The sequence below is a fragment of the Amphibalanus amphitrite genome, unplaced genomic scaffold (genome assembly GCF_019059575.1).
Source record: "Amphibalanus amphitrite isolate SeventyFive unplaced genomic scaffold, NRLGWU_Aamphi_draft 000003F_arrow, whole genome shotgun sequence".
In the NCBI taxonomy this organism is placed as follows: Eukaryota; Metazoa; Arthropoda; class Thecostraca; order Balanomorpha; family Balanidae; genus Amphibalanus; species Amphibalanus amphitrite.
In genome coordinates this window covers 518,615-538,211 of record NW_024881500.1, presented here as the reverse complement: position 1 = coordinate 538,211, position 19,597 = coordinate 518,615, and the positions used below count along the sequence as shown (strand labels likewise).

Below are 19,597 nucleotides of genomic sequence, written 5' to 3'. Positions count from 1 at the left end.
TTATGACGCGTGATCAGCAGAGTGATTGCTGTTGAGGAAATCCTGTCAGGTATGAAAGTAACTATACGAGATGGTGTGGGATGAGGAATGCGATAAAGCGACCTGTCTTATTCTGTTGCTTCAGATATTCTTTACGGACAGCGAGCACGGAAGATTAATAGGTTCGGACAGATGGGCGTTAATTCTGTTTGTCGAACGTGAGTGATTTGTTAGCCGAAGATAGTGACTTGCTTAATCGAATGTTTTGATGTTTGGACTACACACGATCCTCGGAAAAAGATCGTTCGCGTGTGGCCCGTTTTCTCCTGGGTCGCTGCATATTTATTAGCCATCAGAGTTTCCTAGAGCACAGCACGGCCCCCAATGTCTGTCGCCTTGGAAAGTTGTTTGTTACCTCGCCAACTTCCGACAGCAAGATAAGCTCAGATCACAAGCTGGTGCGCAAGCTGTGCCATAAAACTGCCTTAGTTTTTGTCTGCGCCGAAGGTCAGGCAGGCTCCTGTCAGGTCACACAATGTTCGAGTAGCTGGAGGCCCGCCGCGTCTAACTTTGACAGCACGCACCGAAAATATGGCACGCATCTGCAAAACTGGGCCGGCACCAAACTCCGACGGCACCCGGCTTAATCGAACGTCAGAAGTTTCCCTGGCGCCGCCGGTGCTACCTAAAAACTTAGTTGTCTGTATGAGCTTCCAGATCCTTGATGGCAGTGGAAGCGCTTCAATGAAGTAAGACAACCCGGATTGATGCCTGTGCTCTTCTGTATATTAAAAAAGTTTGAGAAGTCGTTCAATAAGAAGGCTGTTGCGCCTTCTAAGCGTTGAACTCTGACAGTGTTAGAACGCCGAGGTGGCGCATTCGTTGGATTCATCGCTGGATCTTTCAGTGAGAGATTCGCTGAACGAGTAGATGAGATGGCAATGTCGTAAATGTTTGAGAACTTTTATCTTAACTACCTCGCCCGAGACGTCAAGATGATCCCTGAGGGATCATCGGTGAATCCCGGATTAATCCATTGACAGATCGGGGATTACAAACTGTGAACGTCCTACTTGCCCTCAGTGGTGGATCAGAAATCCTACAGGACAGTATGATGTATGAGATGCCTAATGATACATGTATTGAATGCCGCTTCGATTTCTTGTCATTTCTGGACGAGTTTTTTGGCATGCGAATTACGAATGTGTGCACTAATTTGTAGCTGGCGTAGCTACCTGAATATAATAGAAGCTTGAGATGTTTATAACGTTATTATTTGTTTGGGAAGGGTAGCAGCCATCGGACGAAATGGTTTCGTTGTTTTATGTCGTAGGCAAAACAAAAGAAAAAAACTCGTGCACCAATTAGCTGGCCGTGACCGAGAGCGGGACTTTCGTTTGGTGCTCAGTGTGCTGGTAATTAGGTGTAGTCCGACTCTAATTCGTGTCTGACGCGGAGCTGCTCTCTAGCGACCGAGTAATTTATGCTCTCAATTTACAGCTGCAATTCGTATTGTTCCACTTAGCTGTCCCATCAATTTCCACATTGCCCAAGAAACTTAAAAATTACATTCGTTCTTAGAGGCGGAAAGGGACGCGGAGCTGGTGACTGCGCTCTGGCACAGAAGCATCACTCCTAGTGGTTTTCTCATATCATGGAAGTTGATATGAGAAAACCATTCTTCACTACGCTAATCATCACAGCCCACTGTCCTCCTGTTCTCGCTCGCTCTATTCCCCTAGTAAGACCTCCATCCACCTCGCCCGGCCGTGTCCGTTTCATGTGGTCCATACGGCAGATGGCTCGCTGCCGCCCCGCCCTCACCGTCCACTGCGTCCCGTCGGCGGGGGCGGCGGCGGCGGCGGCGGCGGCGGCGGCGGGGGCGGCGGCGGGGGCCGTTTGCGTCTTTGTCGGCCCGACCCGGCCCGGCCCACCGGTATTGACCGTCTCCGATACATCAGCTACATCGGCGATCGGCCCGATCCGGCCCATCAGCCGTGCTCTGATGCATGACGCTGCAGCGAGCCGGCTGCGGCGGGCGGAGGCGGACGGTGGTGGAAGCGGTCGCAGCGGGAGGCGGTGGCGGTGGCGGCGGTGGTGTGGTGAACGGTGGGTGGACGGTGGACGATGGTGGTGCTGGATGGCGGTGTTGTGGCACTAGGTGATGGACTAGGTGGACTTTGCGACGATGGGCTGTGGACAGCGAAAGCTGTACTGATATCGCTGGTTGTAAGCTCGTTTCTATACTTGTAAGCTCATGTGTGTTTGCTGAAAGTTCTCCAGCAGTGCCTTGAATGACCGACCCAGGTCACCATCTCCGGCCCTCGCCGGGTCAGACTGAAGGTCGTCAGCCGCACCGGCTGGCGGTCCGAGGTCGCCGGCTGGCCGCCCGGGCCGTGTCGCAGAGGACCTGGCCCTGTGCCGAAATTGAGCTCTCAGCAGCCCGGCGCCGGTCGGCCCGGGCGCCATTAAGACACGCCAAACGGCCAATACGTTATCCGTTATTGAATATCGCAGGCGTCGGCGGCGGCTGCGGTCCGTCCAATGGCCGTCTTGTCCCCGATTGTCTCTGATCGAGAGCTCTCTGGGATATGGCGGCGGATCAGCACTCTGTGACATTTTGGAGCTTAACCTCATCCCTCCACAAAGTATCCCGCTCCTGCCCGGATTCATCAAGTCATTCATGGCGAAACTAAAGCAACGTCGAAAACGTTACACGACCGTACTTTATAGAATCGATACATTTCGACCGTCGACCCTCATTCCCGATTCAACACTTCCCGACAGGAAATTCTCGCCACAAGCATTTGATGAGAACGTCCCAGCCTGATCACAGATACGTGACAGTGCGCTGTTATGGGCGCCTCGTTTGGACGACATCGGTATGACTGGCCGCGACCTGCTTAGCGCGCCGCGGAATGAACGCTGCCCCGCGGAATAAGGTCGCTCGCGCACGACCGGAGCTCGATTTGCATCTGTGATTGCGCTCGCCTGCTGCATACGACGTGAGCCCGGCGCCGATGACGGGACGCACCACTGCGCGGCGGGCGGCAGTTTGCTCAATATTGGCGGCCTCTGATGATCGCAGGATGTTTTTTGCGGGTTTCTGCTACGGACGGAGGTCATGACAGGGCTGACCCAAGAGAAGAGGCGTGAATGTGATATCTATGGCCTTGGCGATATCTATGTGGTTGTGTGGTATCCTGACGGTAAACTTTGCTGGCTGATTTTAACCTTTGCTTCACAATTCACATGAAATAATGTTTGCTATGTCCTTTTTACACTAATAATGTATCCACCTGAAATCCAATAACAGGCACGTTCGCAATTCGCTTATCAAACATGGCGTGATGCTAGCCCCTGTCATTGGTGATAATTGCCTGTATGAAATCCATCTCTCGCAGTGTCTGTTGATATCACAGGCCGCACTCGACCTCAACAAGTCACTGCCGTCTTGCCGAACTGTTGCACACATCTGTGCTCCGAGATGGATTGTCCGTCCGGCCGCCGCGCCGCTCAGTTGAGCCCTCGCCGGAGAATCACTCCCCGCCCGGTCGGCCGCCGCCCGGTACTTTATATTCATACACTGCTGCCGTGGCCGGGTCAGACATTGTGAACACGAGCCGTCATTGCCGGGGAACTGTGTCCATGGGCCGGCATAGCTCATACGGCAGAACGGTGGCCCACTCGCCAGCAAATCACAAATATGATTGCCGTGCCGCCGACTCCCGGTGTTGGAATGGCAAGTGGGATTCACGGGGGGCCGTTGCCGTGGCACAGCTGGATGAAATTGCTGCCGGAAATGTGGAAGTGGATGTCGAAAACTGGAAACGACGTTTTACGTGGTGCGGCTAGTGGCACGAGTCTGCCCAGATCCGTCGGACAGAGCTTGATAATAGAGGTCGCACAGGACTTTGTTTTTGCGATTGGCACTTGAATTCTTATTGACTGGACTGTTTCCCTGGCGGCTACTGCCCAAGAATTGGGCCTCAAATTTTTATCATACCGGTATCCGACGCCAAAGGCTCGATTGGGCAAAAATATATCCACGGAACGGTTCTTGCCTCACCACCCCGATGCACACTGCACAGACATCCTACCCCACCTCAGTGAGGCAGGATGCTCTTCCCCTGCCCGACTGCGCTGCAGTGGACCGTGGCCTCCCCAACACCACACCAGCGCGGTGTACCGCAGGGATGCGTCATTGCCGCTCAGTTGTTCACATGCACACATACACAGGTCGCGTCTCGCTGCGGCTGCTCGCCCCGTGTGCTGACAAAGCCAGGCGAGTCGATGTGTGCTCACCGGGCGGCCCGGCGCCGTGCAGTAGGGTTGTTCAAAAAAACCGAATTTTGGAAAAGTATATGAGCTCATGGCTCATGTGGTGCGGTATTCTTTTCAGAGTCCAATGATACCCCTTTTTTCGAAAAGTATTACTGCTAGGCGCTGCTCAAACGGCTTAAAGAGGACCATGTTACGCCCGCCGACCGGCCGGTGTCAATAAGGGCGAGAATTCGACGCCGCACGGCGGCGGCAGCGCCTTATCGGCACCGCGCGCCACGACATCTGCCGGGCGGCCGGCTGGGCGGTGGGAAGTTATAAGTGCGTGGTCTTATTGCACACGATCGGGGTGAACTATCCCATGTTTTCGGGGTGGAAAGTTTCAGTGCAGCATCGGTGCGTCTGCCACGGTGGTCTTTGTCGATGGTATAGAAAATAACTCAAGCAGAGCTCAGAAAAGACTGAATGATTCCGGGTAGTTGCCTCGAAACAATCCGTTTCAAGAATACAGCTGCCTTCTTAACCCGCGCCCCACTGGGGGGGGGGGGCTATTTATAGCCCCCCTCCCGTTTTTCTGCAATAACTTCGGAACCGCTTGACCTATCGACGCCAAACTTTCAGTACCTTAGGCTGCATCAATTTGACACCTTGTGTCAAAATTTGAACTTCGTACCTACAATAGGTCGGCCGGAAATGACGTCAGAGTGACGTCATGTTCGGCCGATTTCGACACAAAACATTGAACCACGGCAATCGCTCCCAAGAGCTCAGTTTTTATGCTAGATCCAATTTCTTTGCATGAGAGGACTCAGAATTGACTGCGCTATCAAACTGCTATCTCGGATTTTCGAAATTTTGAAAATTTCGAAAATTTAATATAATAATCTCCAAAATTTATATTTTTACATTTTTTTCAAAAAGTTTTTGACTTTTCGAAAAAACCGGAAGATATGTGATAGAACGCATTAACATGACTGACTCTAGCAAGTTTTAGCTAAATATCTTCAAAAATGGCCAAGTTTTACGCATTATTGCAAAAAATTCACAATTATTAATTTTTCAAATCAATTTTTCAGCACGTATTTGACATCGTACGCCAATATAAATAGTACCATCGTGTTCCTGAGCTCAAACTGCATCCAATAGACACCTTTTTTGTTGAAAAATTTTAACTTCAAAATTTGACCTTTTTTGACCTGAAAGTGACCTAACATAAGCTAAATTCGACTCAAAATGACCTCAGATGACACAGACGACATCAAATTCGAAATATCTGACCTAAATGGACCATAAAACATGTGTCACGTGACCGACGCATGATATAATATTTTCGTGACCTGTGATGACCTGACCTTGACCTGAAAATCAAAGTAGAAGTTTGGTACCCTCAGGGTAGCTAGAGCATCTGTTCCCGAGTGTGTGATCCAAAAATGAGCCTGATCTGACTTGTAAGACGGCGGCCAGAGCCCAAAACGTGATCAAGCCAAAATGCTAATAATTTTTACTTTGACCTGACCTGTGACGTCATCGGTGACCTCGAGGTCAATGAAATTAGGTTTCGCTCGACAGTTTTTCCGGGGCTATCAGACGCCGTTTGAATTTTGACGATCGGCCCAGTAGTTTCGGAGTTAGGAGGGGGGGGGCTATGAATAGCCCCCCCCCCCAGTAGGGCGTGTTATACGCAGACCCCAGTGGGGCGCGGGTTAACGTACTGTATCACTTGTTAATTCTTCAAAAAACAAGCTCTGAGCAATAACAGACTTCTTTGCATTGCTGTTGACAATTTAAGTTGCTTTTGGACGGTGGCTCGCAGCCCCAATATGCTGCCGCGTAACTCTATTCCAACGACGAAACGGCAACGTAGCGAGAATCGAAAATTTAACGAAGTAGGTACAACAGGAGCTGGCAAGGCTCCTGCATTGGTCTATCCGTCATGAGTGACACACCGGGGTAATGTGTCACGTCAGGGCAGAGCTGTGTTCTATGCGGGGCTGGATTCGGGTCTTGATCGGCATCGGTGGGCACGGCCGCCCTGGCCGGACTACCGGCGTCGCTTATGCTCGAAGGATTGGATAAACGGCGCTTGATTTATATGAGTAGGTACTCCGGCGAATGTCTCTACTCATGTCTCACTTCGTCACACTGTCAGGGTGGCCACCCTGTCGTTCCCAGACATGTTATGTTTTCTTTCGACCCGCTAATCTAAGCTACACCTGGCGTCGATTCTGTTGCCCCAGCATCTGACATCAACGTATCTGAATAATGACATTGGTGACGCCTATGCTCGTCAAAGCCACCCCCAAACTTGGCCCGATGACTGTCGGGTCTCCTCCATATTCTGTCCTTGTGCATACTGCATTGCCAGCCCCTGCTGTCAGGGGCGTCGCCACGGATTTTTGACTGGGGGGGACGGATTGGCTGACTAAAAACCCAAAAGCTAGTTACCGTACAATTTCAGGCCTATGCACTACTTATAACGCATACACAATACACATGTTCTCATGTTCTCGCGTGGAGGCGTTATTAGTCACACTCTTTTCTATCTGTGCATGAATTGGCGGCGCGAAGCGCCGCGAAAATTGGCAACAACTCTTGGCAAAACAGTCCCAAAACGCATAAATTTTGCATCCCGAGTAATAAGTTTGATACCAGGACAGTTAGGATCTGGTCACCAAGTCCAGCAGCCCTGCCTCTAAAAAATCGTGTGGTCCTCTGTCAACCATAGGTACAGCTTATTTCCAAGAAGTTTGAAACTCTGTGCAGTGTAGCTGCAGGACCGCGGGGTCGGAGTCGACTTCGGTCGTAGTCGACGGTTTTGGTCGGATACGGAGTTGGAGTCACCAAAGTCGTACCAGACTTCAACTCTGAAGTCAGAGTCAACGTCATCCCCGAGGATGGGTCGGATAAAAGCTGGAGATTCTGTTGGCTGTGGTGATTGAAGGCCGGGTCATGGTAAGACCAATGTAGGACCATACTGAGTATTACATCCTCCTGGGCTCTCTCAGACCAGGACGAGGTCCTCTCACCCTCAAGCATCAAGCGTTCAAAGGACATGGTGAGACCTTCTGCTGTCGGATGGCCTTGAACGGGAAGAGGGCCGTTTGAGAGTGAGCTGAAGGTCTTGACTATTACGAATATCCTACATAAAATGTGTGGTCTTTGCAAGCTTGAGACTTTGGGACAGATCTTCAGCCCTTGTTGAATATGGTCGCCCCTACAACTGGAGCTTTGGCTCCCTATCGAGGACCTGGGACGGACAGTCCAGAGCTGCACCTCGTAGGTAATGTTATCTTTTAACGTGCCAAGAAATGTTCAAAGAGACAAAAGCATCACATCACATGTTTTTCACTCCGATGCGGGCCGAGGGATGCCGTGATCGGAGATGGGGTGGGGACTCCGAGCGATTTTTTAAAAGCCGGAGTCAGAGCTACCAAAATCAATCTACTCCGCAGCCCTGCAAGCAAGTGCAGTGTCAGCAATTCGCATGATTCAATTTGTATACGAGTAGGTATCCGCAATTTCATCCCAAAACGACAATACACCAATTTCGTTGATCACTTTTTTAATCATTCATGAGGATATTTTTGCGGGGGACGTCCCCCCCGGATTCCTCGACTGGGGGGGACGCGTCCCCCCCGTCCCCCCCGGTTTCGACGCCCATGCCTGCTGTACGTATATCGTGAATTTTCGATTCTCGCGAAGTTGCCGTTTCGCCGTTGGAATAAAGTTGCGCGGCAGCATATTGGGGGTGCGAGGGGTGCGAGCCACCGTCAAAAACTAACGTAAATTGTCAACAGCAATGCAAAGAGGTGTGTTATTGCTCAGAGTTTGTTTTTTGAAGAATTAACAAGTGATACGGTACGCTAAGGAGGCAGCTGTATTCTTGAAACGGATTGTTTTGAGGCAACTACCCGGAATCATTCAGTCTTTTCTGAGGTCTGCTTGAGTTATTTTCTATACCATCGACACAGACCACCGTGGCAGACGCACCGATGCTGCACTGAAACTTTCCGCCCCGAAAACATGGGATAGCTCACCCCGATCGTGTGCAATAAGACCACGCACTTATAACTTCCCACCGCCCAACCGGCCGCCCGGCAGATGTCGTGGCGCGCGGTGCCGATAAGGCGCTGCCGCCGGCGCGCGGCGTCGAGTTATCGCCCTTATTGACACCGGCCGGTCGGCGGGCGTAGCATGGTCCTCTTTAAGCCGTTTGAGGAGCCCCTAACAGTTAATACTTTTCAGAAAAAAGGGCATCATTGGTCTCAAAAAAGAATACCGCACCACATGAGCCATGAGCCCATATAATTTTCCAAAATTCGTTTTTTTTTTGAACAACCCTACCGTGCAGGGATGAAGGTCTCCCGGTGAGGCACAGAACTCCTCTGCCTGTGACCGACTGATGCGCACGAGGATGACTCGTGGCCTCTGCTGGCGGTGCCGTGCACGGCCAGGGTCCCGGGCCGCTGACTGACATGACCTCGAGCACACCCCGTGATGGAGCAACTCGACGGACAAAGGCGCGTGACACGCACTCTGTGCGCTTTGTCGCGTCGGACGTAAACACGCCGAACAATGTCAGATTGACGTCTAGTTGGGCGGATGTTTTGAAATAATGTAAAAGTATGCCGTCATAGGGTCGTTCGAGGAGAGAATTTTAGTTTATGACGCTGTCAGGCTCCGTCAGGCTTGCAAAGAGACTATCAGAGCTGGCGGAATATTCTGTTGGCGTGGAGCTTTCATGGGATCCAGCCCGGGTACATGAGAGCTTTGTGCTCGTAATGTGATTGTCTGGTTTGACATTACAGGCCGTACTGTCCTGTTCTTTCTGGCGCGAGGAATGACTCAGTCTGCGTATGACAGGCTACATGAGGATGCTATAGACGGATGGTCGTTCCTGGTGGGCTTCCAATGTGCGTTTAAATCTTTGAGTAAAGCGGAGCGTTGATGTTGAGACTAACGGGCCACTGCTGGCGACAGTCGCAACAATTTATTTTCCTGCTGGCGCCGCCTGGTGTTTTTATCGCCGCGTTTCGATCAAGGACGGCCAGACAGCTCTGTTGGAGAATGATTGACCTGTCACTCAATTGATTTTCGCTCCATCTATTTTCTCGGCAACTTGCTTGCAAGATGCGCTACACCGCCCGTAGCCAGCTAAAGTGGAGCCTCGTCTTTTTGGCTCATCGATTATATGATTCATTACCGCAGTGGAAAAATGTTGGTCCGACTTTCCCAATCGGTTGTAAAGTTTTGTCCGTCGCCGTCCCGTGCCGCTATCCTGCCGTTACAGTCGGCCGGAGGCTGTTTGTTGCCGCGGCTTGTGTTTATGCTCAGGCGAGCTTTCCGTGACCCGCTGCAATCATAGCTTTCGTGCCTCGCTGTCATGAGGAGGCATCGTTATTAGCGCTTTCTCGCATCTGAACGCCGCCATCACGAGTTATGAACCCGGTTCAGTGGGACACAGAGAACTCACAGACCAGCAGTAAAGCAGCGCGGCGTCCCTGATGGCCGTCGGATCTCCTCCGCTCTCGGTCGTCTCTATTTCTTTTCTGAGAGAATCGTCTCGTCAGAGTGCAGCGCAACTGCTCGTAATGACAAAGGATTATATCCGAGGCGCCAAAGCATGCTCTTTTCCACTGTGAACTTGAGCTTATCATGCAATGTCTGTTGTCGATTGACCTTGTGATCTAGTTACAAAATGATTCTTCTGCTATCATTGTTTACCCTGTCTGCGATACGCTGTAGTAATGTTTATATCGCCCTCTCCACTAGCACGCGCCCCTTGAACCCACCGATCACCGCTATCGCGCCCGTGAGACCTCGGTGGAGCGATGAGCACCGGGCGTCCATCGTCGCGGTGTCAGTCGCACGCGGCGCGACCAACTGTCCAACTCGTATCGCGAGCCGACCGCTCGTTTGTCGCCACAGACAGTCGCTGTGCCCTGTTGGCCGTCGGCGGCGAATTAACGACGTCCGCCGCGCACCGGTCACCCCCAGTGTCGCACCGGTGAAAAGTTGCGCACAGCCCTGCCCTGCGCCGCTGGTTCAATGCCCAGTGCCCGCTGTGATGGGTAATTCGGAATTGATACGGCTGTGGATCGCTGGATAGAGCTTATTGCTTTCAATAGATTTGGTATTATGTGGCGTTTTCATAGCGGGTCTCCATAAATTGGTGTTGTATCGAAGTTCTATAAACAAGTTCTAGCGCCTTGTTTCGGGCTGGTTTATTCGGGCGTCCCATCGGCAAAAGCGCGCCGCGCCGGTATTGGGCGGCATTGTTTTGGCGATATTGGGAAGGCCCGAGATGTGCAGCCTGTCCGATCGACCGTCGGGCGGCCGGACAGAAAGAAAAACGCACCCGTCGCAGACAATGTGTCTGGGATTTGGGATCTCTTCAGGCGGCTCGCGCTCTGGCTTTCTCGTCTTATTCTTGTGTTGGATTGGAATGCTGATGCTACGTCTGTGGTGCTAAGTCTACGCTACGATGGGATTGGTGAGAAAACCAAGGCTGCCTCCTTGCCTGCTACTTGCCAACCGCTCGAGCGCGCAAACCTTCTGTGTGGCTACTGCAGGAACTTTTACAATACGCAAGCGAGTATCATTTTATTAAAACCGATGAATGAAAGGTCTTAGGAAGCACATCAACTAATTATTAATCAATTATTTCGCTAATTTTGCCACCCATTTCATTTCCTCCCTGGTCCATCGTCACCAGCTCGCAGCCTACCAGCTTCACTTCACCTCCTCCTGACCTGCAACCATCTCGGCCGGCACGGCGGGGGCGGCCATTCCTCCCACACACTCCCGATCCTATCCTGGCCATCCTGCACTGGCCGTGCTCGGGCCATCTCAGCCCGTCGCCCTGCTGTCCGCGCCGCCAAGACGAATGGCTCCAGCGACCTCCGGCGTCCGCCGGGTCGCTGACCAGGGGACCTTCCTGTTGGTCGCTCCGGCCGGCCGCTCCGCCGGAAACCAGCCCGACTCCCCGCGGCCCGGCGCCGCTCCCAAAGCCGTCTTTCTATCCCAAACGTCGGCCGAGGTGATTTAAGGACGTTCGTAACTTACCCCGATCCAACAAGTTCAGCATTGATAAACTACATAAATACATGACGTCATTGTTGTGGTAATGTACCGTCAGCAGGAGCAGCCGTGTTGTCGTTCACAGCTCAACGGGCTTGATAAGAGTTCAGCGGTGGAATGGTGCGCCATTGAGCAGGCGGCGTGCGCCATGGTCTAAGAATAGCAAGAGAATGGGCCTGATGGCGGGCATTTGTTTGGAAGGCAGATGGTGGGTCACTGAAGGATCTCGTGAGATAGTGGATTGTATTGAAGTGGAAATTGTGTTGATTCAAATTCAACCGATACGCTGTTTCGGTTCAGGCGCTGACGTGGTTAGAACGTAAGCGTTCTATTTCTATGGATTTCTAGACATTTGCGCCTTTACAAAGTCGACATAAGTCGCGGTAAAATTTTGGACAAGCTCAATACAGACATGAACGGCATAAGATGCCGCCAAAACAGCATCATGGCCACATCCTATGCCTTCCTATGATGCTAGACGTCTTCCTCAGACGGAAGACGTTTCGTTGCACTAGTTATCTGCAGTCTGTGTCGTTGGACTGGCGCCGTCGCGTCGTTAGAGTCCGCCCCCTGCGGCGGGTGGCGGGGCACGCGACACCGCCCGCTCCGTCCTGATAAATCGACGTCGTTGTGCACACAACGGCCGCCGTTCGCGGCTGACGGCAGTTGTTGCTCGGTTTGGAGACAGAGCCATGTGTTAGGAGTGCCACAGACCCGATTGTGACGGTCTAACGCCGGTGGTTTCCTGAGAGCTGCCTGCTTTCTGGACGGGCTGGCACGTGGATTGTTAATTATCTCGATTTGCGCTCTGTTGTAGGGTATGGTTTGTGTCGCTCGGCAGACAGCGCAGTTTGTCGGTACTGCCGCCGCACCGGCACTGACATCCCCTCCGTGACATTTGGACGTCTGTTTGCCGAAGCACCGACTCATTGATCGAGCCAAATGCCTGACTTTGGAGCACAGAGTATTATTAACCGCAAGCCATCTGCTGTGCGGGCCGCATGCCGGATTGCTGCGTCCGTCAATAACCCGCCTGAATGCCGGTCTTTGATGTGCTGTCGCCCCGGACCGGGCCCGGCCATATCTTGATTGCGCCGATATTGTTTGACGGTAAATACCGCGTCGCTGCGACACGCTGCAATCCAAGCCTCAAAGACGACGCGGCCGCCACCGTGGACGTCCGGGTTCCGATTGGACCCCGGGCAGTCCCGTCCGGTAAACCAATCAGGCCCGCACGCGGCGCCGGCGACGGTGCCGACCGCTCGCGCATCGATTGTAGCGTTCACCGGCGAATGGCGTGAGCAGCGCGGCTAAAATATGAACGGATTACATCAATGGGTGCCGCTGGCGGCGGTCGCACGTGCCCGCCACGAGCCGGCACGTGGCGCGGTGCACGAGCGCGGCACGCCGTGGCACGGCCGACTTCACGAACTTCTGCGCCGCGCGTTACCTGGGTGGAGTGCTGTGTTGACATGGCTCAGTCTAGACAGAACGGACTCACGATATCCGGCCAAATATTTGCTTGGGCGTCTGGAGGCGAACTCGTTAGTGTTTTTGATTTTCAACCGCATTTCAGACGATGCTTCTACCAGATTCCTCAATTATTTTATCAGCACTCGAACTTTGGGATGCAAGGTCTTAGATGTAAGCAATTTGTGTTTCCTACTTAGCCAAGTCACATTCTTGAAGAAGCCAGCCTATTTTTCTCAGTACCTTCTTGTCTAATGTTGAGCACTAGTGTCTCCTTTTATCTCCAGTCTGACTTCTCTTTTCCCCTTATTTTCTTCGTCTTCCTCCACTCCAGAGCGGCGATGGGCGGGCAATGGGCATGCAGGCGCACGTTCTTGCTGTCTGTCAGCATCAACATTTGACGGTGTACGGAAACCCGAGCCCCTCCTACTCCTTGACAAGGTAACCGATACTGGGGCACTGCGGCGCTTAGCGTGGCCGGCAACTGGCGGAAAGGCTGAATTCAGTGGTCAGTGTTGAGGTGTATGGTGTGTCCTGAACAAGCGGAAAATCTAATAAAAACTGGTATGTGCGCAGTAATTGCTAGTATGCGTAGAACAGGAGCACTTTTCCTGCCAAAGTTTTTACGTTGCACTTTGCGGAATGTTGGTTGGTTATTTCGTGCAGTCTGTCGTCTCGGTAATTAACCCGCGCCATGCTGGGGGGGGGGGGGTGTTTGAACACCCCCCTTGTGGCTTTTCGCGAATATCTCAAGCGCCGCCGTTTTTGGTACACCTTATCATACATCAATTCTACACATGTTGTGAAAATTTCAGACCAAGGTCATTCAAGGTCAGGTCACCAGGTCAATTGAAGTGACCTCACCTCATAAAAAGTTTCAATGTCTGTCATAGCTACACCGAGTGACCGATCGCTTTGAAACTTTCAGCGATTGCTAAGAGCAATAGCATGTGCAAAATTTATATCTCAGAATTTTAATATCGATGACCTAAGGTCAGGTCAATTTTTCGACCTCCCCATTATGAGTCAATGGGAGAAAATTGAAATGCGCCTCTTTTGGACAAAAGACATTATAAACACTCCCAAACACCGAATTACAAGTGGTTTAGACACACTGAACATGAAAATGGTGTCCATGACCCTTGTTTATGCCCTGAGGTCATCTAAGGTCACGAATGGTATCTAACAGTTTTTCGCAAATAACTTTGGTAGAGGCATGCTAGAGCGATGAAAACGCCTTAGATGTGTTCAGCTCGACGATACGGATCGACTGATATGCAACATGACCCTTTCCGGTCAGGTCATGACCTTGACCTGAGGTCAAATTTTCAAGTTGACCTTTCAAGGTCAACTTATAGTTCATTCGATGCGTCTTGACGAGAGGAACACAATGCCGGAAAAAGTAAGCTCGTACAAGGCTTGGGTCAAAAGTTATTGCAGAAAAACTGTTTCCGAAAAAATCGGCTATTTTTGCAGTTTTTGCCCCCTGCAGGCAAAACCGTTGACGTTAGGTCAAATCTGAGAGAATTGCTCAGAAAGGGCTTTAATAGGGCTATTGAATGCGCTTTTCTGCGGCGCTGTAGCTCTATTGGTTCTCGAGTTATACGTTGGCTTCTTGGAAATTTTTGACATTCGACCTGGAAATCGGCGAAATTTTGCCTTCAATGACCTCTGGTGATCTGACCTTTGACCTGACCAAAAATTGACTGAAGTGATTTCGTCATTATTTTTGACGCTCTTTCGAACGCCGCCTTCCGCGTATCGCTACGTGGCCCAGGAGCCGAGTTACAAGGGGGGGGGGTGTTCAAACACCCCCCCCCCCAGCAGGGCGTGGAAATCCAGGACCCCCAGCCGGGCGCGGGTTAAGAAGCATGCCTTAACGACTTGCTAATATGATGGAAGTTATCAACCAACTGAGACTTTTTCAACTAAATAACTATCAGTAAATGGTTGTTATCAGCATTTTTTATAATCAACGTAGTAGTTATGTGAGGATATAACCAAGCAAAGCTGTCGTCCTTTTTGGTTCTGCACTTTCTTACGAAGTGCAATAACACAAACAATAATATGTAGCTGTATTTTTTTTCTACAATGAATCATGACAGCGGTTATATGTTGTAAAAAATACTGCGCTTTTTGTGCTTGTCCATGACCAGTTTATTGCGGGCTGTTCGTTTCACATTCCACAAGTACGATGAATTTGTTCCTTCACTGAACGCTGAAATAAATGTGCAGCAATTTCTGTGTGAAGGGTTTATTGTTTGCCTAGGCTCTTTGGCGGAAAGCGATCTGTTACCGACGTGGCGTAATGAAACAGCCGACTTGCTGGCTAGTGTTATGCCTTGTCTAGCAATATGTCTCCCAACTGTTTTACCATGTGGACTGTGCTGCTCATTTCCGCTCCAGTGCCCTTTCGCCAGACATTTGGTCTCCCTACCGGAGAAGCCGTCGATATTTTTATCAGCTGTAGTCAGAAGCGCATTTGCTAGTGCCGTTCGCCGGTATCGTTATTCCCAATGGTTTGCCGGTCCTGATAGGGTTGCTATGCCTACCCTTCAAGCTGCTGTGGACACTCTAAGCACTGGTACGACGCCCCTCCCGAGTCGCGTCACCTGCAGCGCCGCGCAGCCGTTTCAAAAATACCCGCACGCCGGTCTCCGAGCAGTTTGGACGTCGCCCGGCGAGGTATCATGTGGAAACTGCCGTCGTGATTATTCCACCGACGTCGCTGCGGTCCTCAAACCGCCCATGTCGGCTCGGGCGCCGGCGGCAACGAGGCGACATCAGGCGACCGACTGACGTGCCCGGCGGCACTGACGTCGGGTGATGGCCGAACGGACCAATATAGGCGCGGTCGGCGCACATACCCGGTGGCGGGGCGGGGGGCGGAATACTGAGAGACGGAGTGATATGGCGGACGGTCCGGGTGGGGTCGTCGTCAGGGTGAGGGAAAGGGAAGGGGTAGAAGGGGTCAGGGTGAGGTGAAATGGGCTAGTTGAGTGGGATATGGGAGCAGAGAACGATATGGAATTGTTAAATCGGGCTGGACCGCGAGCTGGCAATATAAGCATTCTGGGGTAAGATGGTTGCCAGATGGCTGTTCAAACTTATCCACCTCTTTTTGTTGGACTAGGATTTTAATGTTGGTTGACTTGGTTGCTGTTCCCTTGTGGCCTCGCAGCAGCAGGGCTGCATGCACACTGTGCAGTGTGCTTACCACATCCAATGAGTGATTTCCCAACCATGACGCTCTCCTAAGCTCGTTTCCGGGTCCAGATCGTCCCCATGACAGCGGCGTTCGGTCCGTACCCCGGGCCGTGCGGTCCGAGCCCGGATCGAAGGTGCACTGCACGGCGAGCTGCCGCCGCCGAGCTGGCCGGTATTGACCGCGCACTGAGTGAGCTGTGTACCGTCTGTACGGAGCTGAGCCAGCTGTGTATGGTCTGTGCGGAACTGCCGGCGGCTGCCGCAGCGCCGGCAGTGATAGCTACCGACCGCACCTCCCCCGACCCGCCCCGCCCCGCCCCGCCCCGACCCGCCCCGACCCGTCCCGGTCCGGTATGGTATGTCACGACCGCACCCAGACCCGAATGCACCATGACAGTCATGTGGTCATGACAGGAAATTATGAAGGGTTATGCGATTCCCGGTAGATGACCTAATTTTATAACCAAACATTGTTAGGGTTGTATCTTGAGAAAATATCACTAACGGATGCCTACCAGGAGATACTGTGCATGTTAATTGGGATCACGTTCTGCCGTGATATGTCACCGACAAGGTTGTTACACATTCTCGGCGATATACATTGGGCTGTCAAACTGTGAGCGTATTATAGAATTGCAACTGTTCTAGCCGACCTCGTTACCAATGTGCATGGCATAATTGACACATAATGAAATCTGTTCAGCTGAACTCATCACATGTGCACTTTTCAGTACCTTTTATGCCAGTGCTCTATGCAGTCTTTTCCCGAGTTTTAACATCATTCCGGCATCACAGTTGTGGCACGTTTCCGCGTCTTTTAGTCCGCTCAGAACGAGAATTACTCGGGGCGGAAACTTCCTATCCGAAACAACCCACTGCATGCGTCGTTGAAGCCAAGTCGCAGCCGAGTTGCAATGCGGACGACGTCGAATCTTCCACTCGAGTGGCGGGCCGGCTACGACAACGGTCACAAGGCGGAGCGTGATTGTGCATTTGAATGCGAGCGGGCTGTATGACGCCCTTTACGGCGCGTTATCTTGTTTGAGTTGGGGCCTAAACTGCTTTGTGTGGCGTAACTGTTGCAGCGAATTTGCATTGTGCAGTGCACTTGGACCGACCTTTGCTTAAATATCTTAATTCTGGTTTTCTTAGCTTGTTTTAGTTTGCTTACTTTATTGAGCGTATCGTTTGTGTTCTAATGCATCCGAATGGCATATATAATAAAAAAAATAGTTCTATAAAGTGAGAACTGTTGGTAACGACTTAACAAGTTTCACATATGCTCTGGGATCAGTTTCTTGACGGCTTGGATGCTTCTTACTTTCTAAGAAGTCAGCTCTGGTCTGCGGTGTCAGCGTTGTCAGAGGTCAGAGGGCTGTCGCGTGGTTAGTGGGGTAACTGGCTGTCTGGCGGTTAGTGGAGGTGCTGCTGCACTGACGGTGTCGGGGAAGCTGACTGTGTGGTGGTTACTGGAGGTACAGCTGGCGGTGGCGGCGGTGGTGACTCCTGCGGTAAAGCCGGTGGCCGTGTGCCAGTAACTGAGACGCAGCGCCGCGGTGACCCGGCGCGTGCTCAGACCGACAAAACACGGCACTGAGCGCGATCCATGTCGGCTTGCGGTGCGACTGCGGTGTGGAGGGTCACGGTGGGCTGCCGGCGGGGGAACTATGGTACGCCCCCGCCCCCGCCGCCGCCGCCGCCCCCGCCCCCGCCCGGGCACGTGTTTCGCTCGGCGGCCGTCGGCAGGTGCAGGGTGACGTGCGACATGTGCACCTGGCCGCCGAATGGATGGTCTGTGTACAGCCGCCTCAAAGACCGCCCGGTACTGTGTAAAGATCCTGATATATCGTCAATTATTAGCGACGTTAAGCCTCCATGAAAGGCTCTGCAAACAAACTGAGCTATTTTAGTTGAGCAGACTGCGATGAACCTAAGGGTAAATGTGGACTTGACTGGGTGTACAGTAGCGATTTTTGTGTTTGAAACTCTGTCTGCCCACGTGGGCTGGTCGACCGTTTGGCGAGGTGGCAGGGAGGGGCAGTCACGGGCCCTGAATGCGCCGACTAAATGCCAGGCCCGAGGTGGCCATTTGTGTCCAGAGTACCAACATTGGCCACAGGGCGGCCCGGAGTTTGGAGCCTATGCGGTTTGGTAATGGCTACCTGGAGCGGACAGGGCTTTATTACGAATGGGTTGTTATCAAACTTGAAATTGCCGGCTACCACGCCAGCGAGTCCAAAAACCGGCGGCGCCGACGGTCGGTGGGCTCGCCGCGGCTGCCGGCCGTCAGACAGCGCACGGCTCGCGAACGACGGGCTGTCACAGCGCGCCGGGCCGGGGCCGACTCTGTGTGACGGCCCCCGGCTCTCACAGCGCGCCGAGCTGGGGCCGACTCCGTGTGACGGCCCGCCAGGTGATCGGCGCCGCAATCATACTGTACCTGGCCGAACGGCGCCCCGGCGGCCGGCGGCGCGCTCAGCACCGTTTGACCATCGATCTGCCCTGCTCGGCGGCCAATGAGAGGTGCCACTCCGGGCCGACCGCCGCCGCCCGACCGGCCGTAAAACGCTGCCGATTAACCTTTGTGCACCCTGATGAACGCAGCCGGCTCCCGCGCGGCACTCCAGGTCGGCTGCCGCCCGGAAACGACCGGCCGTCGAGCGCGCGGGCAGATTTCCCGACCGAAATGACCGTCCAGAGACGGCTGTGTTTGATCTGACCTTAACTCGGTTTGCTCTCCTCATGGGTGCGTGAGTGTGTGATTGAATCAGCCGCTGTGTGTTTTGAGAATTATGTGCTCAGAAGTGTGGCTTATTTGCTGTATCTGAGAGCTGCACCTTGTAACCTGAGCCGACTGCTGCGGCTGGATGAATTATCCGCCGTCGGAGCTGCCGCGGGAAGCCGGGAGCTGTCGGCGTGCTCTGACAGCTTCTGTTCTCCGTGAGTGGCTGCCGCGTGGGCGGCGGAAAAAGGCGGGTTTATCTCATCTCGCCGAGACGGCAGCGGTTCACTGCCGGCCGTGTAAAAACTCGCCGTAAAGTTGGCCTCTGAGTGGCGTCATTTTGCGCACGGCTGCGTGCCGCCGGACTGCGGCCAAAACGACGCGCTTCCGTTCTTTGTTTGTGTTGGTGGAGCCGCCGCGAGCGCGTCACCTGCGCACTGATGTGATCCGATCACGGCCACCGCGGCTGACGTGGTGACGTCACGTGACGTGACGTGACGTGGCCGGGGACACGGTCTGTCGCCGACTCTGAACTGTCTGTGCGCCGGACAAAGGCTGGCGGTTGCCGGTCCCGACGCACCTGGTGGTACTGCACGCGACTCGGTCATGCTTAGTGAGCGGCACGGGGTCGCTCCCCGCGCGTCGGGGACAGGGCTCCACTTGGACCGGCGTACATTTCATTATGCATAATTTACGCGGTCGTTACAGATGTATCCCATGCATTCTAATGCGGCCGGCTCGGGCTGGGCGTATTTGTCGTCGCGAGTCGTTTGTCAGTGCAGATGTGATTCTTCTGTCAGTGTTCTACTTTGTCAGTCTCCTTTTCGTTTGTCAGTTCTGACGTGATTTTTCTGTTCA

The 19,597-nt window shown here is 52.8% G+C and overlaps 1 protein-coding gene across 1 annotated transcript in view; it reads left to right on the top strand.

The window, feature by feature from the left end:
* The window catches only part of LOC122393676 (RNA-binding protein Musashi homolog Rbp6-like), a 130,545-nt gene that overhangs the window by 75,358 nt on the left and 35,590 nt on the right, over window positions 1-19,597 (top strand). The gene's annotated exons all lie outside the window — the stretch shown is intronic.